Consider the following 19,488-nt stretch of genomic DNA (forward strand, 5'->3'; position numbering starts at 1 on the left):
AAGCAGCCAGCAAGGGCGGCAGTGGCAAAACTGTATTTGCCATTTGCACTCAGGCGTACAGAGCTGCTGTATCTACACCTGGGCATGTTTTTATTTTGGCTGGACACACCCCCCCGCTCCCCTCCCCGCCCTCCACTTTGACAGCAAAGTTGAAGCTACATTAAAGGTGCCCTTCTAACCATCTCCTCCAACTGCAAGGGTCGCTAGTCACGTTAGGAGTTAGAAGTTGCAAACTAGTGTTGAACGGGGCATAGCTTTTTGTATGTTTATTTAGATTTTATCATCTCATGCGTAACTCTATGAAGAGTCTTAACTTTAAAGGAACCCCTGATTTTAACTCCAGGTGAGTTCCCCGCTCAGGCCATTGTTAAAATTACAGTCGGGTCTCAATGATGTCACTGGGCCGCAACATGCATATGTAAAGAAGGACCCTGTTGGCTCCGGGCAGGTGCCTTTGCTGCCTGCTCAGGAGAGCAGGTTAAAATTCAGACGTTGCGATCGTGGCGGCTTTCAGACAGGTAAGAGTCAGGGGTGATTTTAACTGCCCGCCCGCCAGGTTTCTGCTGAGCGAGTAGGGTTAGAATCGCCCCGTATAGAAGATGTGAAAAGAAGTTGAGATGCAAACAAAGGTTTCAAATAAAAAAATATTATTGGGAGTAATTTTAACCAAACTCATCTGGCAGGAATGTGGTGGGTTCGGGTCGGACTCCCGTTTTACACCCCACCTGATTTTTAACCCTCTGTTGTGAAGCCCGTGGAGCGTAAAATCTGGTGGGGTGTAGAATATCTGACTTCCCTCGGCTCTGGTGTCAGTTGGTAACTGCATTGAAAGTTTAGTGTATTCTTACCGGTGTACTTAATAATTCATATGCATCAAAGCTGTACTTTTATGAGACAGTTCACAGATTCTGCAACTCAAAAAACAGCAAACCATGGCCCAAATGAACTCCAAGTGCGCTCAAACTACATATTGTCTTGTAAACTTACCAACATAAACCTGACATATGGTGATGTCATGCTGCATAATTCATGATTTTACTTTGCTATTTTCTTGTATAATTTCATGCTAAAAATAAGCAGTGGTTTGCCTTACCTGGTTGACAGGTTGAGTTTCTACATGTACATTAATATATCCATTCCAGCGATAAATTGAGCAGTATCCATATTGTTTGGTTTTGAGGTTTTTTTCCTTTTTCTTCGGAAGGTTAAAAAGAAATCTGCTGTATTCTTAGTGGAACTGTCATCATGTCAAATACATTGAGGTTGGGACTTTCAGAGGCGCCAAGCTAATTTTTTGAGAGGCTAATTGATGCTTCTAATTTTGATTGGCCATTTGCATACTGTGGTAGAAGCATCGTAATCCACTGTACCTTTTAATTGTCAGTCAGCTGACCATTTTTTATTGACTAATATTTATCTCCTCTAGTAGCTCACTAGTTATAGCTGATCCCTACACAAATCCGCTGATTATTAAAAATTCCTTCTTGGGATGTGGACGTCACTGGCGAGGCTGGCATTTATTGCCCATCCCTAGTTGGCATTTTAGGTCACTTCAGAGGGCAGTTAAGAGCCAACCACATTGGTGTGGGACTGGAACCGGACCAGGTAAGGACGATAGGTTTCCTTCCCTAAAGGAATAGGGTGGGATAGGGTGGGATATGTGTTGGTGTAGGGGTTACGGGGATCGGGTGGGATATGTGTTGGTGTAGGGGTTACGGGGATCGGGTGGGATATGTGTCGGTGCAGGCTCGATGGGCCAAAATGGCCTCTATCTGCACTGTGGGGTTTCTGTGATTTCTGTGATTCTGTGACGTCGGTGAACCAGTTTGGACTTTAAGACAATCCGACAGCTTCGTGGTCACTTTTATTGAAGTTTCTTTCGTGATGTTTATTTTCAACCTTATGATGCTTTCAAAAGTGCTGAAATGGGAACAGAACAAGTTGTAGGGTATTATGAAGTTTATAAGGTGGAAGAGACGATGGTTCAGTCTGGTTGAGGTGCATGAAAATGTAGGATGTCTGTAATCAGTGGCCAGCCAGTTCACCATGGGGAGAGAACATCAGAGGAGGTGAAATCTACTGAGACCACTTTGGTACATCTCCTATGAGCCGATTGTCAAACAGCATTCATTCACCCCCTTTGCCCCAGCATGATATTTGGAATGGAGAGAGCAGAGAAAGGTACAGGTAAAAATGAATAAATAGTTTTCTCCAAAATATTATATGACAAGAGCAAAATCGGATTCCTAACTCTTTTCTTGATTCATGATATGTATAGTTCACTGTTTTGGAACCAATAAATTAATATGCAAATTGCCACGCAATTTTTTTCTTGTGTGGGAAACATTGAATGGATTTCGTGGAAAAGGATGTGATTAGAAAATAAGTCACGTTATGCACAAGATTGGGCATAAATCATCATAATCGCAGGGCAGACCTGACTGATCATAATTTATGGCACCGACTCAACTTTTCTATACATGCATGGGAGATGGAAGAGCAAGTGGAGAAAAAAGATAGATGCAAGCTTCCTATTTCAATGGTGACTTTTTGAGCCCTACTTTTGATCTTACACCAAGAAGAAAGAACAAACTTGAATTTATATACAGGAAACTCTCGATTTACCGGCACCTAAATAAGAGGAAAGCTCTGTTAACCGGCAAAATTCAGGAGTAGGTTCAGGTAAGTTTACTTCATATTAGTGGCCGTTCCTGGACCTGTGGCTGTGTAACTGGGGTTCCTGCACTTGTTGCTGAGCAACAGGGACGCTTGGTCTGTGGCCGGGGTTCCTGCAGCTGTTGCTAAGCAACAGGGAAGCCTGGATTTGTTGCTGTGTACGGCGCTCTCGTACCTTTTAACTATGCCTCTCTGTAATCTGGACTTTTTGATAAACTGGCACCACGACGGTCCCGTTGGTGCCAGATAAAAGAGTTTCCTGTAGTGTCTTTCACATCCTCATTATCATTCCAAAGTGCCTCACAGTCACTGAATTGTATTGAAGTGCAGTAACTGTCGTTATGTAGCCGAATGTGGGCGCCAGTGTGCACACAGCAAGATCCCACAAACAGCAATGAAGGAAATGACTCATTTTTGGTGGTTTTGATTGATGGATAAATGTTGGCCAGGACACCAGGAGAACTCCGCTGTTCTTCTTTTGATTCATGTCTTGGGATCTTCTGAACAGGCCAACAGTGCCACAACTTAACGTCTCATCTGAAAGATGGCACCTCTGACAGTGCAGCGCTCCCTCAATACTGCACTGAAGTGTCAGCCCGGATTATGTGCTCAAGTCCTTGGAGTGAGGCTAGAGAGTTATTACTGAGCCAAGGCTGACACAAAATCACTATAGTGAAATAGAGAGAACTTGGGGGTGAAATGAGTCTTGGGCGGTAGCATAAACCAGGCAAATGTGAATCTTTTTCACTGCTGGTAGTGGAAATCGGACGGGGTGTAAGACGAGCTGCCAACTCGCTATCGCCCAAGACCAATTTCAACCCTCTTTTGTCTTACTAATTCTACTTATTATCTATTTGAATTCTCATATTTTACAGAAACACTGACTAGATACAAGAGGAGATGGAAGGGAAGCTTATTTGTGGACTGTTACCAACAGGGCTGTGCACATTTTTCCTTTGAAAAATGGAGGTGAAAGGCCAAGGTCCAGATTGATGGGAGGTTAGGGTTAGGCTAAGGTTGAAAAGACTAAGGCCTGGATTTTGCGGAGGGGAGGGGGGTGCGGTCAGCGGGTGTGATCGGTGGCAGGTCGGGTGGGAAGTTTTTTTTTCCCAGCAGGTTGGAATCCTGCTGTGAACCCACCGCCATGTGCCTTTACCAAATGCCGGGTCTGTCAGCGCTGAGCAGACCTGACACGCAGCGGTGGGGGAGGCAATTAAAATCATTAGTGGCTTGTTTGCAACCACTTATCAATGTTTTTTTTTCCAGCATTGTGGATTTGACAAGTCACCCATTGATTTCCTGTTGTGCCTAGACCTAGTCTGTGAAGCTGAGGCGGGAGGTCATTGGCCATTGAATCAGCTGATGAGTTGACAGCTTCAAATGTCAAGTCAAAGCTTCCAGCTGATTGAGAAATGTTCCCTTAACCACTAGCTTCTCTAAACTGCATTTCCACTACAGATTCAGGATGCTGCAAGTCTTTACACAAGTCTCCATCCCTCCTGACCTCATTACCTCTCCCACCATTGACAGATCGCTTCTGTCATCTCTACTTCACCTGTCATCTATTCCATCAGCATGGGTGCCCTTGAAACTCTCACCTTGGTCCTCAGAATCCCACCACAATCACCAGCAGCACCAGGCACACTAGCAGCACCAACAACAACACCAACTTTTTCCGCAATCAACTGATGCTGCACAGGACACAGGGCATCAGCACCCACCCACATTGCTGCCTGGGAGGCCAGGGATAGCCTCACCATGGCCAGATTTACTTCACTTGATGTTGTACACCCTGGCTGCCACATGATATGCCAGGTTGGCACCACTCAACACCATAAAGCATCCCTGCAATGCCCAAGCCATTCCTTTCACATTCATCACCATTGCGGGGGATACCGTTATGTCTCACCATTCACTGCAACTCACTAAGCCACTACCAAAGTTGCACACAAATCTGTCCAAGAACGCAAAGTGTTGAAAATAAAGATTTAAATGTTTGACATCACATTAACAGAAACTTTACATGAATATTGCTTAAAACACCCAAGTGCCTACCCTTGTGTGTTGTTAGTTGGTATGATTGCATTAGGATGAGGGTGAGTGTGAGGGGTGGCTAGTGAGATGGGAAAGCAATAATGTAGATAGAGAGGGATGGGTGGAGGTGCAAGGTAAGTTGGGGTGAGTAAGAATGTGCAGGAGAAGGGTAGGGAAGATAGTGATGGGAATGTGATGAGAGGCGCAGCAGGATGAGGTTGAGTGTGGCTTTGCTGTAACGTTTCGTGATCTACTGAGATCATTGAAAGGTTTGCGGCACTGCACCCAGGTCCTCCTGACCACATCCATCCTTGTGCCCTCCTGTGCAATGTGCAACCAGGCTGTGTTGATCACCTAGTGAGGTCTTCTCCGCCCATAGGAAGGAAAGAGGACCTCCCTGTGTGCTGTGACTCCCTCCTTTGTATATGGAGAGAATCATGGGAGAACCTGGGTGCAGCCCTGCACGCCTGTGCAGTGTTTGTCAGTGTTTATAGCACCTCAATGCTGTAGAACACTGACAGCACAAATGTCAAAATAAAGTTGGCCATGGTCCCTTTAAGGAAACATGCTGATGACGCGTCATCAAATAACGTCACCAGACCCGCTTCTTCTGATTGGCCGGGAAATGCGCTAGGGCCAGTTAAGCCCGCCCATCAAGGTAAATTCAATCTACCCAGCGGGCTGGAGCCAGAAGCGGGGCCGGGACCTGCCGAGGTTAGTAAAATCCAGCCCCAAGAGATTGAAGCTACTGAGTGAGTGACATGCCCGGGCTTTAAGGAAAGGAATCCCTTGGAAAGAATGAGCAAGAGCAGGAAACAGTGTGCTGAATCTAAAGCCCCGAGTCTAACCTAATCCGCACAGAGGGAGTTCGGTCCGATTCCCGTTTTACACCCCGCCAGATTTTACACTCCTGCCACCGGTGGCAAGGACAAAATGTCTGACTTTAAAATAGGGACTGAATTACGCCTGTGTGCCCTGATCCAATTGTTCCCTGACCTTCTAACCTGTCTTCACCTGAAGACCACATTTGGTCTTGATATCTGTGTGCAACTCTATGGCAAATCGATTTAGTATATAAAAATAAATCAAAAAGAATACTTACGTTGAATATTTTAGATTTATGGCTCACCCCACCACCCCATGACTTAGCTGATTGAACTAGTGAGTAACTGAGACACACAAACCAGTAAAGTCTATGTTTAGTTCCTGTGCATTGCTAGGGGAGCAAGGGAGCTATCCCCGGTGTCCTGGCCAATATTTATCCCTCAACCAACATCACTAAAACAGATTATCTGGCCATTATCTCATTGCTGTTTGTGGGACCTTGCTGTGCATAAATTGGCTGCCGCGTTTCCTACATTTCAACAGTGACTACACTTCAAAAGTACTTCGTTGGCTGTAAAGCACTTTGGGATGTCCTGAGGTGGTGAAGGGTGCTTTAGAAATGCAATTTCTTTGTTTCTTTACTTAGTTAGCTGGTCTTAGCCAGAGCAGTAGTAAGGATGCCAGCCCACCTGGGTTTGGGAAGTGGATCAGGGTTCCCACTACACTTAGTAATAGTAACACCCTGCCGACAAAATTAAAAAAATTACGCATTGAGTTGTTGTGATCTGGAATGCACTGCCTGAATGGGTGGTGGAAGCAGATTCAATAGTAACTTTCAAAGGGGACTTGGACAGATACTTGAAAAGGAAAACAAATTGCAGGGCTAGAGCAGAGGACTGGAACTGATTGGAGAGCTCTTGCAATGAACCGGCACAGGCGCAATGGGCCGAATGGCCTCCTTCTTCTGTGCTGTAAGATTCTATGTGGATGTTAAGTGAAGGCAGGAGCTGTTCTATCAGTTGAACAGCCTGCCAGCAGCTCAGCATCTTGGGCTCACATATGAAGCTTAAGGACTTAAGTGAGATACCTGAGGGTGACTGGGGACTGTGGAACCTCACCCAGCAAGAGATCAGTGCCTTCAGGAGAAGAGATGGTGGGTGGGGGTGGGACAACCATAAAGTGTGTTGGAAATATCTACGTGCATTAAGTATGAAGAGACACCTACGGATAAACTGCACTAAATGTTTGCAGACTTTGCCACAGTGACGTAAAAACAAAAATTCCACTTTATTGTTTCGCCCAATATAGTAAATAGGAGTCTCTTCAGCTGCAGCGTGCTGGAGAACTTTCCAGAAGGGACATCCAGCCATGGTCGTCGCTACCCCCCCTTGTCGAGACAACTCGAGGTCGCACTCTACAAACTGAAAAGAAAAATGTGGGTCCGTAAATTCAGAAATGAAGCATTTGTTTCTGTGACACAATCTTGGCTTCAACTCCTAAAAGGATCTCCAGCTCCTCACAAAGGTGCATGGCCACAGAGCAGCGGCGAATCAAATCGAGCTATGGAGAAGTGTGTTCCACTGATCACACTGGTCACGATGGATTGACGGCGTGCGAGGTTATCGGGAGGAATATTTAAAATGCATAATGCTTGCTCTGAAGCCAATGTCAATGAAGTAGAAGCTGCTCCAAGTGAGAATTGAAGCCTTAAAGCGTAATCGATAGTTTCTGCAATCTGATAGCCGCTCTTATTGTTCGCTCACAGTTGCTGGCATTTTTGTTTGATATCTGAAAGCCAAGGTTGTAACAAATAGTTATCGTCCGAGGAGCGGGGTGGGTGGGTGTGGGGTGATGAGAGGGAAAGGAAGTCAAGTATTACCAGCACCAGAGAGAACGATTGTGGTCGTGGAAGTGAACTGGTTCGGGTTTTCTTTATAAGTTTAATTTGCTCAGATCAGATACAAAATAAAGTCCCATTGCAAGATTTTCAAATTTGTGACATTCATTGAATCATACAGCGCAGAAGGAGGCCGTTCGGCCCATCGCCAGCTCTTTGAAAGAGCTCTCCAATTAGTCCCACTCCCCCCTGCTCTTTCCCCATAGCCCTGCATATTTTTCCCCTTCAAGTATTTATCCAATTTCCTTTTGAAAGTTACTATTGAATCTGCTTCCTCCTACCCTTTCAGGCAGTGCATTCCCAAGCATAACAACTCGCTGCATAAATCACCTCCCCCGGCTTTTTTTTGCCAAATATCTTAAATCTGTGACTTCTGGTTACCGACACTCCTGCCAGTTAAAACAGTTTCAAACCCTCTCATAATTTTGAACATCTCTCTTTTGATCCTTTGAACTTATCAACAACTATTGATAGTTTTTCAGTATAGGAGGGCTGTGTGCGATTTGAGGAAATGGTACCACAGATTGGTTGGACTATCCTTAGCAGTAAGTTTCTGGATTGCAATTGTGCTCATTAATGAAAAGGAACAGAGAAATGCTGAGTTACAGTTATCAACAGTCGGGGGGGAAGGTGATTGTGGGTTACTAACAGTAATTAAAATGTACCCGCTGTTGCCCATTCTGCATTCTATTGTATATTTGTGCCACAGGTAAAAGGCCCCGACAATCCATGGGCCTTCTGGCGCAATCCCACCAGAGAACATAAGAATGTAAGACATAGGAGTAGGTCATTCAGCCCCTCGGGCCTGCTCCGCTATTCAATAAGATCATGGCTGATCTGATCTTGGCCTCAACTCCACTTCCCTGCCCGCTCACTCCGTTACCATTCAATAATCTGTCTATCTCCACCTTAAATATATTCAATGACCCAGCCTTCACAGCTCTCTGGGGAAGAGAATTCCAAAGATTCACAATCCTCTGAGAGAAGAAATTCCTCCTCATCTCAGTTTTAAATGGGTGCCCCCTTATTCTGAAAATATGCCCCCCTAGTTCTAGATTCCCCCACGAGGGGAAACATCCTCTCAGCATCTACCTTGTCGAGCCCCCTCAGAATCTTATATGTTTCAATAAGATCCCCTCTCATTCTTCCAAACTCCAATGAGTATAGGCCCAACCTGCTCAACCTTTCTTCATGAGATAACCCCTTCAATCACAGGAATCAACCTCGTGAACCTTCTCAGAGTTAAGTGAGAATGCGGCAAAAGGCCCCTCGAGTTTAGGCCGGTACCTGGATACACCGTCCGTCCCAAGCATGGGCCCCTGGCATCGGCTGGGTAAAAGGAGGCGTATTGGGTTCCCCGGCTGGCAGAAGTAGGTCCCGTGATTGACCAGCCCCTTCACTAGGAAGACAAAGGGCCTGGCTCGGCCTGGGGAATGCAGAGGAATTTTAGAGTGACTGGTCTCAGCCACAATATTCAACCTCCTGTCATGGCGTGAGCCTGAGGTGCACTCCCAATCAGCACCCGTCAGCAATATTTGAAACCGGGAACTCGCCCCACCCGCCCCCCCACCCCCTCCCCCACCCCCGATACTGCCGACCCTGGCGAACTCAGCGACAGAGGGTCCCAGCGAGTGGATCCCAGTACATCTGCTGGGATCAGCGGCCTATGGATGTTCGGGCCCACGTACTTTAAACAGTTTACTGAGCCTTGTTTTAAAAACCATCATATCTGCGTGGACAATTGCCCATCTACTGTGATCAATTGGTTGACTTTAGCGAAGTGTAGATTTTGGCATGATCTGATTGAGGTTCATAAGATGATGAAGGGAATAGATTGTGTTCCAGTTCACAGTTTGTTCCAATTAAATAGGTTAGAGAGGACCAGGGGGTCACAAATTTAAGTTTAAACCAATTTTAAGATTTCAACCTCCCATCTCAATTCATCATGCTCTCTTTCCTCTGAGTTCACTAACCTCCTGTCCTCCCTTAATCTCTCCCTCCATGTGAACTCCCCAACCCATATTCATGGTTACCTCCTTGACCTTGCCATCTCTCATGGCCTCGCTACTCCCGCCGTGTCAAAGATAAGGCCATCTCTGACCACTTCCTCGTATCGCTCTCCACCCACATCCCCCTTCCCCCACCCAACCCTACTTCTTTCTGTGTCCGCCCAGAAAAAACTCTCACAACTCTCTCTCACAACTGCACTTACGAAATCCCAACTGTACGGCCTTTGGCCCTCCATTCACCACGACATTTCTGCAGCTGCCGATCTGCTCAACCACACCCTCGCCACCACCTTTGATGCCCTAGTCCCTATTAAAACAATTACTTTCTCTCTCACCCTGGCTGTTCCCCCTGGTACGGCCCTCATCTTCGCTCTCTCAAGTCCAAGGGATGCAGACTTGAACAGTTATGGCGGACAACTGGTTTAGCCATTCACCGCCAGATCTGGCTGGACCACATAAAGCATTATTGGGTCCTGCTCTCGTCTGCCAAAACTGCTCACTATTCCCGGATCATTCTGGAATGCAAAGATAGCTCCCGGCTACTATTTTCTACTGCTAACCATCTTCTCTCTCCTGTCTCCTCCACACTCACCTCCAACAAAAAGTGCGAGGAGCTCATGGACTTCTTTGTCACTAAGATTGAGACCATCTGTTCAGCTGCCTCTGCCACTTCCCTTCCTTCCCCTAGCCCACCGGGCCAAACTTCCTCTAAGGTTCCCACCTGTCCTAGCCCTGAACTCGCATCTTTCTCCAGTTTCTCTCTGATCTTCCCTCATGACCTCTCTGCGTTCATCTTGTCCATCAGACCCACTTCCTGCTCCCTTCGACCCTATTCCCACTAAACTGCTTACCATCCAACTTCCTTTTCTGGTTCCCATGTTAGCTGACATTGTTAACGGTTCCCTCTCCTCAGGTACTGTCCCCCTCTCCTTCAAATCTGCCGTCATCACCACTCTGCTCAAAAAAACAACCCTTGACCTCTCCGGCCTTACAAACTACCACCCATGTCCAACCTCCCTTTCCCCTACAAAGTCCTTGGATGTGTTCTCACCTCCCAAATCCATGCACTCCATGTTTGAATCCCTCCAATCTGGTTTCCGCCCTGCCACAGTACCGAAACGGCTCTCATCAAAGTCACAAATGACATCCTTTGTTACTGTGACAAAGGTAAACTATCCCTCCTTGTCCTTCTTGACCTGTCTGCAGCCTTTGACATGATTGACAACTCCATTCCCCTCCAACGCCTCTCCGCCATAATGCAACTGGATGGGACTCACCTGGTTCCATTCTTATCTATCTAATCATATCCAGAAAATCACCTGCAATGGCTTTTCTTCCCACTCCCACATCGTTACCTCTGGTGTCCCCCAAGGATCTATCCTTGGCCCCCTCCTATTTCTCATCTACATGCTGCCCTTGGCGACATCATCCGAAAACAGTGTCAGTTTCCACATGTACGCTGACGACACCTCACCACCACTTCTCTCGACCCCTCCACAGTCTCTAAATTGACACACATTGGTTTTCCGACATCCAGTACTGGGTGAGCAGAAATTTTCTCCAGTTAAATATTGGGAAGACTGAGGCCATTGTCTTTGGGCCCCGCCACAAACTCCGTTCCCGAGCCACCGACTCCATCTCTCTCCCTAGCATCTCTCTGAGGCTGAACCAGACTGTTTGCAACCTTGGTGTCATATTTGACCCCGAAATGAGCTTCTGACCACACATCCGTGTCATAACTAAGACCACCTATTTCTACCTCCGTAACATCGCCCGTCTCCACCCTTGCCTCAGCTCATCTGCTGCTGAAACCCTCATCCATGCCTTTGCTACCTCTAGACTTGACTATTCCAATGCGCTCCTGGCCGGCCTCCCACATTCCACCCTACGTAAACTTGGGCCTAGAAATTCGGTGGGCTTTGCGCCCAGTTACAGCCCAAAGAGGGCTTCTGCGCCAGTAGGGGTGGTAGCGCTGATTTTGAGAGCCGCGGTAATGGCGGCGGTAGCCGGTAGCGCTGCGCCGGCACCGATGACGTCATCGGTGTGCGCAGTGCCCCGGTGCCGCCCCGATACTGCCCCGAACCCCATCTTCAGTTGCCGCCGCCTCCTCCGTGGCAGCAGCTAACAACATCGGGAGACCGGGTCCTTACTGCAGCCTTAGCGGGGCGCTTTAAGGTGGAGGTGCGGCCGGCCGCTTTTTCGGCGGCCGCCTGCCCGCACCTCCTTCCCCGGCCTCCTCCACCCTCCCCCCGCGGCATTGCCGGCTGGTTTCCGTGGAGCCCGGCACTTCTCCGTTGTGCCGGGCTCTTTTGCCGGCACTTGCGATCGGGGCTCCGGCCGTTGCAGGCACCTCCTCCTTAAGAGAAGGAGGAGGCCTGCAGTACAGCAGCCTGCCGCACCGCATCGGGTGGCGCAGCGGCACCGGGTGCGCTGAAATTCACTTTCAGCGCCCCAAGCGGGGGCGGGCACACCCTGGAACAGCGCCCGGTTCTGCCTTGGGGCGCTAAAAGTGAATATGGGATGGGCGCAACTGGCTCCGCGGCCAGCGCAAAATTTTCGGCGCAAATGAGCTGGCGGGGCTATACCCAATTTCTAGGCCTTGAGGTCATCCAAAACTCGGCTGCCCGTGTCCTAACTCGCACCAAGTCCTGTTCACCCATCACCCCTGTGCTCACTGACCTACATTGGCTCCCAGTTAAGCAACGCCTCGATTTCAAAATTCTCATCCTTGTTTTCAAATCACTTCATGGCCTCGCCCCTCCCTATCTCTGTAATCTCCTTCAGTCCTGTAACACCCCCGAGATATCTGCGCTTCTCTAATTCTGCTCTCTTGAGCATCCCTGATTATAATCGCTCAACTATCGGTGGCCGTACCTTCAGCTGCCTGGGCCCTAAGCTCTGGAACTCCCCCCCTAAACCTCTCCGCCTCTCTACACCTCTTTCCTCCTTTAAGACGCTCCTTAAAACCTACTCTTTGACCAAGCTTTTGGTCACCTGCCCTAATTTCTCCTTATGTGGCTCGGTGTCAATTTTTTTGTCTTATAATACTCTTATGAAGCGCCTTTGGACGTTTTACTACATTAAAGGTGCTATATAAATACAAGTTGTTATTGTTGTTGTTGTAAAAGGCTAGATCGAAGTTAGATGTCAGGAACTGGTTCTTTTCCCAGACAATAGTCGACCTCTGGAACAGGCTGCCATCTCGTGCGGTGGATGCCGATTCGATAAATTCCTTCAATCGACAGCTGGACCTGTTTCTGGCTGGGGCGGACATCGCCTCCTACAGAAGGTAGGTACTGCAGGGAATTCAGGACCTGAGTGATCTCCTGGACTAGCTTCGATCGCCTAGATGGGACAGAGAGGAATTTCCCAGATTTATTTCCCCTTAAATTGGCCTGGGTTTTTAGTTGGTTTTTCGCCCCTCCCAGGAGATCACCTGGTTTTCGGGTGGGGTGGAGAGTGTATATATTGTGAGACAAAGGTTTTACAATTTTGTCTGACGGGCTGGATGGACCAGAGGGTCTTTACCTGTCTGTCATTGTTCGTAGATTCACTGTGTTAAAATGATGTAAAACTCAGAAGTGGTGTGGGTAGTACAATACGCTAGGGCACCAATGGATGGTGTCATGGAATGTGCGTTTACACCTTTGATACCCACACCATTAAGTCCCAATCTCAACAACAATAGCAACTTGTATTTATGTAGCACCTTTAATGTTGTAAAATGTCCCAAGGCGCTGCACAGGAGTATTTTAAGACAAAAAATTTGACACTGATCCACATAAGGAGAAATTAGGGCAGGTGACACAAAAGCTTGGCAAAGAGGTAGGTTTTAAGAAGCATCTTAAAGAAGGGTCTTAAAGAAGGAAAGAGAGGTAGCGAGGCGGAGAGGTTTAGGCAGGGAATTCCAGAGCTTAGGGCCTTGGCAACAGAAGGCACGGCCACCAAATTATAATCAGGGATGCTCAATAGGGCAGAATTAGAGGGGCGCTGATATCTCGGGCGGTGGGGTGGGGGTGGTTGTGGGGCTGAAGGCAATTACAGAGATAGGAAGGGGCGAGGCCATGGAGGGATTTGAAAACAAGGATGAGAATTTTGAAATCGAGGCACTGCTTAACTGGGAGCCAATGTAGGTCAGCGAGCAACAGGGGGTGATGGGTGAAGGGGACTTGGTGCGAGTTAGGGCACGGGCAGCCGAGTTTTGGATGACCTCAGCTCCATTGTTGCGTTTAACTCAAGTGAATGGAGATGGACACTTATTGCCCGGAAGGGAGAGAATTTTGGAGAATAATCCTTCCTAGGTCACTCTTGGCAACTAGGTGCCTGGATCAAGGTAGAACTGAGAGAGGTCTAGGATTAGGCTGTCTGCCATTACATAATCATTACTCAAGCATCCTCCATGATCACAGTAGTCTCCATTAAAAGTTATTTTAAAAGTAATTACTTTTATGGCTGTGCTCAGTCCTTTGCTGATTAAGTGATTGCGTTAACTGTGCAAAATCAGGACGTTCCCTGGTTTGTTCCCTGGTTTGTGCTGAGTGAGACCAGGCTCAAAGAACTGGGACTCTATATTTTAGAGAAGTGTAGGCTTAGGGGTGATTTGATTTGAGGTTTATAAGACAATGAAGGGAATAGATTGTGTTTGCATAGACAGTTTGCTTCAACTAAATAGGTTAGGGAGGACCAGGGGGTCACCATTGCAAGCTATGCGAGACCAGGACTAGGTTGGATGTCAGGAGGTGGTTCTTTTCCCAGGAGAATAGTGGGCCTGTGGAACAGGCTGCCAGCTCATGCTGATTCGCTGAATTCCTTCAAGTTTCTGGGTGGGGTGGAGATCACCTCATACAAAAGATTGGTACTGTATAACATTAGTGAGGGCTAGAGTGGTCTCTTGGATTAGTTTTGATCACCTATTTTGGCCAGAGAGGAAATTTCCAGATTTATTCTACCTAATTGGCCTGGGTTTTTATCTGTTTTTTTTCCTCTGGGAGATTGCATGGCTTCTGAATAGGATAGGAAGTGTATACATTGTGATGCACAAGGCGGTGGAGTTATGTGGGGCAGGCTGGATGGACCAGAGGGTCTTTTCCTGTCTGGCTTTGTCCATATTTTTGTATGGTTTCAGGCAGGGCTGGGGTAGAGCTGCAGTAATTGTCATTAGTGTCTTGAATTTAGGGAGGGAAAGATATCAAGGGGGAGAAATTCAGTATCGCCCCATTTGGGGCGCTAACTTTTGAAAGTTGGGAAACTTAGCGGCAGGCGCTAATTCCCCAGCTTTTTCAAAATTCGCTGTTTGGGCTCCAGGGAGGAAGTGGAGTGCTAAATCAAGCGCCCCGCTTCCTTCCTGGAGCGCTAAAGGAGACAGGCGGGGCGGTGGCGGTGCAGCGCTGCACAATGTCCCGTGCAGTGCTGCCGCGATCAGAGGTTCCTTCCCTCCCTTAAAGGGAAGGGCCATCGTTGCAGGCTCTGCATTGGGACCAGTGAGCTGGAGTGAAAACGAGGAGTTATTAGAGTGCCAATGGGACTGTTGTAGAACTGATATTTACTTGGTTTGTTGAAGAAGTTTCGGGTTTCTGGTTAAAAGTACAGGAAACTCTTTGGTATCCGGCACCGACGGGACTGGGATGGTGCCGTTTGATAAAAAAATTCCGGATAACGGAGAGGTATATCTACCGAGGCTATTTTTAACACACAAAAATAAAAACATCAAGAAATGTGCAGTATAATTGGGTACTCACCTACAGAATGTTGTGTTAAATGGATGGTGGAAGATGCTTGATTAAGTACAGTAATGCCAGTTAAGGGTAATCCATAACTCTTTAATTACTTAACAGTAAAACAAAACTTATAAACGACTGTATACTGTAGTTTTCGGAGTGAGAATTGTGCCGGTTATTAGAGAGTTTCCTGTAGTTTACTTGAAGTTTTAATTGATTTCTGATATGGTTATGGGATTTTGTATATTGTGGTGTTATTTAATGTTAAAGCACTCCAGCAGAGCACCGATCGATCGCGGCCCAGGACAAATCGGAAAAAATCACTTGAAGCGTTGTTAAAATTTTTCTCCTACCCGCGCCAACATCCCCTTTTATTTGCACCTCTGAAGCTTCCGACCTCCCAAACAACGCCTCCTGCAGCTGTCGGTGTTGCCGCCCGGCGATACTGCAGGGGGCGGAACCGAAGTTCGGGTCCGGGGCGCTACCGGGGCGATGCACACGGCAATGATGTCACAATCTCCGGGCGCAGGAGACCGTGGCGCAAAGTGTTACCGCCGCCTCCACAAACCTCTCGGCTAAGTTAGCGGGAGTCGTTCATCTCGCCGCGCCTGGTCGATAAGTTGTTGGCCCCCCGTTATCGCCCCCTGGAGGTGATAACGGGAGGCGCTAACCAAGCGAATTTCTCCCCCCGCCGCCCCCCCAGGGTTTCCACTGTCTAGGGATCCTTGATGGAAGTTGAGTTTTCCACTGAATGAGCTTCTTCAATAGGATTTCATGAACTTTACCAGCAGGCACCTGGCCAATTAGGCCTGCAATGATGCTCATTTTGCATCTCTCCAAGTGCTCTAACCACCACTTAACCAGTCAAGCGACAGCCAAGGATGCTAATCGGGCTCTTGAGAAAGGGAAACTAGGAAATGAAGCAAATCCATGAATTTGTACAGCCCGAAAGACTGATTTATTGATCCCGAGGTGTTCGATTTAAGATAATTACTCTTGTGTGTAACCTCTGGATTTCAAAATTTTAAAATGAAGATTAAGCTACAATTCAAATTTTAAGGGGAAACTAGGTAAATATGAGGGAGAAAGGAATAGGATATGGTGATAAAGTGAGATGAAGTGAGGTGGGAGGAGGCTCATGTGGAGCATAAACACCGGCACAGACCAGAAGGGCCGAATGGCCTGTTTCTGTGTTGTAAAATTCTGTGTAAAGTTCTATGTAAAACTAAATGCATCATCTGCTTGTGTAGTTTGTATTGCAAATTATACTTAAATGAATTTTCTGGTTTGTTCTGGCTCACATTGTATTCGCAGTGATCTATTTAAACAATCAAAGCTTGAGATTTTTGATCTTCCATGAGAGCGCTTGAAATACGCAGCTGAGGTGTGCGTCAGAGCTTTCAAATAGTTGAACAAGAACCAAAATACGGCAGGCACTGGAAATCTGAAATGAAAACAGCAAACACTGGAAGCACTCAGCAGGTCAGGCAGCAGCTGTTGAGAGAGAAATCAGTCAACGTATTAACCATAATATTGTTCAAGGTCGAAACGAGGCATCCAGGGCCTTGCTTGCAAACGGGCATTATCCCCTTTGCATATGTGAATAGAGTGCCTAACGCCTATGCGAGGCCCCCTTTGCAAAATTGGGCATGCCCTGAATGGTCGCCATGCAGCCTAACCAGTTGTCCTTAAAGGAGTCCGCCACCAAAAAGGTATGATGTGGAGATGCCGGTGTTGGACTGGGGTGGACAAATGTAAGAAGTCACACAACACCAGGTTATAGTCCAACAGTTTTATTTGAAATCACAAGCTTTCGGAGCGCTGCTCCTTCGTCAGGTGAAGTCGACAAATGTAAGAAGTCACACAACACCAGGTTATAGTCCAACAGTTTTATTTGAAATCACAAGCTTTCGGAGCGCTGCTCCTTCGTCAGGTGAAGTCAGATTGGCTTCACCTGACGAAGGAGCAGTGCTCCGAAAGCTTGTGATTTCAAATAAATCTGTTGGACTATAACCTGGTGTTGTGTGACTTCTTACATTTGACCAAAAAGGTAAGTTTATTTATAATTACTTACCTGAATGTGGAATCAAGAGGAGCACGAGTGGCCTCTCCCGCAATCATTCCAGGCCTCTGCTCGGCCCCCTCCCTCTCCCAATCGCCCCATATTCTCTCCCAATTGCCCCCTCCCTCTCCAAATCATCCCCACAAAATTATTTTGCCCATCCCACCTTAAAGACCTCCTCCATTCTTGCACCTTGCATGCATCCGATTCATCTCTAATACTCGGGTTCTCCTTGTCTTCCCGCTCCCTCTGCTCAATGGTTGAACAAACAACCAAAAATCAATGTCCTCCTGCTCCTCCAGAATGCCCTGCCTAGTTTATTTGCCACTACCCAGCTTTCAAAATAGCTCCTCCAAAGCCATTTTCTTGACCACCAGTAGCCTAGTGGTGATGGTACTGGACTTGCAACCTAATGGTTGTGAGTTCATAATCTCACCGTGATAAATTGAAAAATTGAATTTGGTGGATCCGATAATTTGTGGGCTGGTCCACCAGCTCAAATAACGGATTGTTGTAACAACACAACTAGTTCCTCGATGTCCTTCAGGCAAAGGATTGTACCACTGCTACCTAGCCTGGCTTACAAGGAACTCCAGCCCCACACTAAGTGGCTGATTTTAATGCCCTCAAGGCAACTAGGGATGGGCAATAAATACTGCCTTGGCAGTGTTTTTTTTTGTATTTATATAGCACCTTTAACATAGTAAAACGTCCCAAGGCACTGCACAGGAGTATTATAAAACAAAAAATTTGACTCCGAGCCACATGAGGAGGTACTGTATTAGGGCAGATGACCAAAAGCTTGGTCAAAGAGGTTAGGTTTTAAGGAGCGTCTTAAAGGAGGAAAGAGAGGTAGAGAGGTTTAGGGAGGGAGTTCCAGAGCTTAGGGCCTAGGCAACTGAAGGCACGGCCACCAATGGTTGAGCGATTTATAATCAGGGATCATGTGTTGCCCACATCCTAAGAACAAATTAATTTAAAAAAAACAATACCTTCCCATCCTAACCTCCTCCTGCTCTTCCCTTTTCTCAGCATCCACTGTTCTGTCCTCCTCAGTGTAAAAATGCTTCGAGGCATTTTCCTGCAAGTTGTTGTTGGCTTACCGCCTTGCGCAGCCAGCTTTAGAAAAAACAAAGTGAACTTTAAATTTTTATGTTTTATAATTGGAGTCCTTGACAAACATTTTCAGTCAGTTGACGCGTTTGGGTTGCAGCATTTTTTTTATTCGTTTATGGGATGTGGGCATCGCTGGTAAGGCCCAGCATTTATTGCCCATCCCTAGTTGCCCTTGAGAAGGTGGTGGTGAGCCACCTTCTTGAACCGCTGCAGTCCGTGTGGTGATGGTACTCCCACAGTGCTGTTCGGGAGGGAGTTCCAGGATTTTGACCCAGTGACAATGAAGGAATGGCGATATATTTCCAAGTCAGGATGGTGTGTGATTTGGAGGGGAACTTGGAGGTGGTGGTGTTCCCATGCGCCTGCTGCCCTTGTCCTTCTAGGTGGAAGAGGTCACGGGTTTGGGAGGTGCTGCCGAAGAAGCCTCGGCGAGTTGCTGCAGTGGATCTTGTAGATGGTGTGGAGATGCCGGTGTTGGACTGGGGTGGACAAATGTAAGAAGTCACACAACACCAGGTTATAGTCCAACAGTTTTATTTGAAATCACAAGCTTTCGGAGCGCTGCTCCTTCGTCAGGTGAAGTGGAGAGATGCCTATAGACACAGATTATATAGTCAGAGAATAATGCCAGATGAAGGAGCAGCGCTCCGAAAGCTTGTGGTTTCAAATAAAACTGTTGGGCCTAGAAATTAGGTATGGCCCCGCCAGCTCAGTTGTGCCCAAAAGTTTGCGCAGCGCCCGGAGCCCGTTGCGCCCGCCAGAAATTCACTTTTAGCGCCCCAAGTCGGGACCGGGCGCTGTTCCAGGGTGTGCCCGCCTCCGCTTGGGGCGCTGAAAGTGAATTTCTGGCGGGCGCAACGGGCTCCGGGTGAATTTCAGCGCTGCAGCTGCCGCTGCGCCACCCGATGCGGTGCGGCAGGCTGGGGTACTGCAGGCCTCCTCCTTCTCTTAAGGAGGAGCTGCCTGCAGCCGTGAGATCGCCGCTGGATTCTGCCAGCAAATGAGCCCGGCACCACGGAGAAGTGCCGGGCTCGTGGGAATCAGCCACCAATGCCGCGGGGGGGGTGGTGTAGGAGGCCGGGGAGGGAGCTGCGGGCAGGTGGCCGCCGAAAAAGCGGCCGGCCGCACCTCCACCTTTATGCGCCCCACTAA

Source organism: Somniosus microcephalus, chromosome 2, assembly GCF_052327205.1.
Source record: "Somniosus microcephalus isolate GS21.2 chromosome 2, FLI_Smic_1.0, whole genome shotgun sequence".
In the NCBI taxonomy this organism is placed as follows: Eukaryota; Metazoa; Chordata; class Chondrichthyes; order Squaliformes; family Somniosidae; genus Somniosus; species Somniosus microcephalus.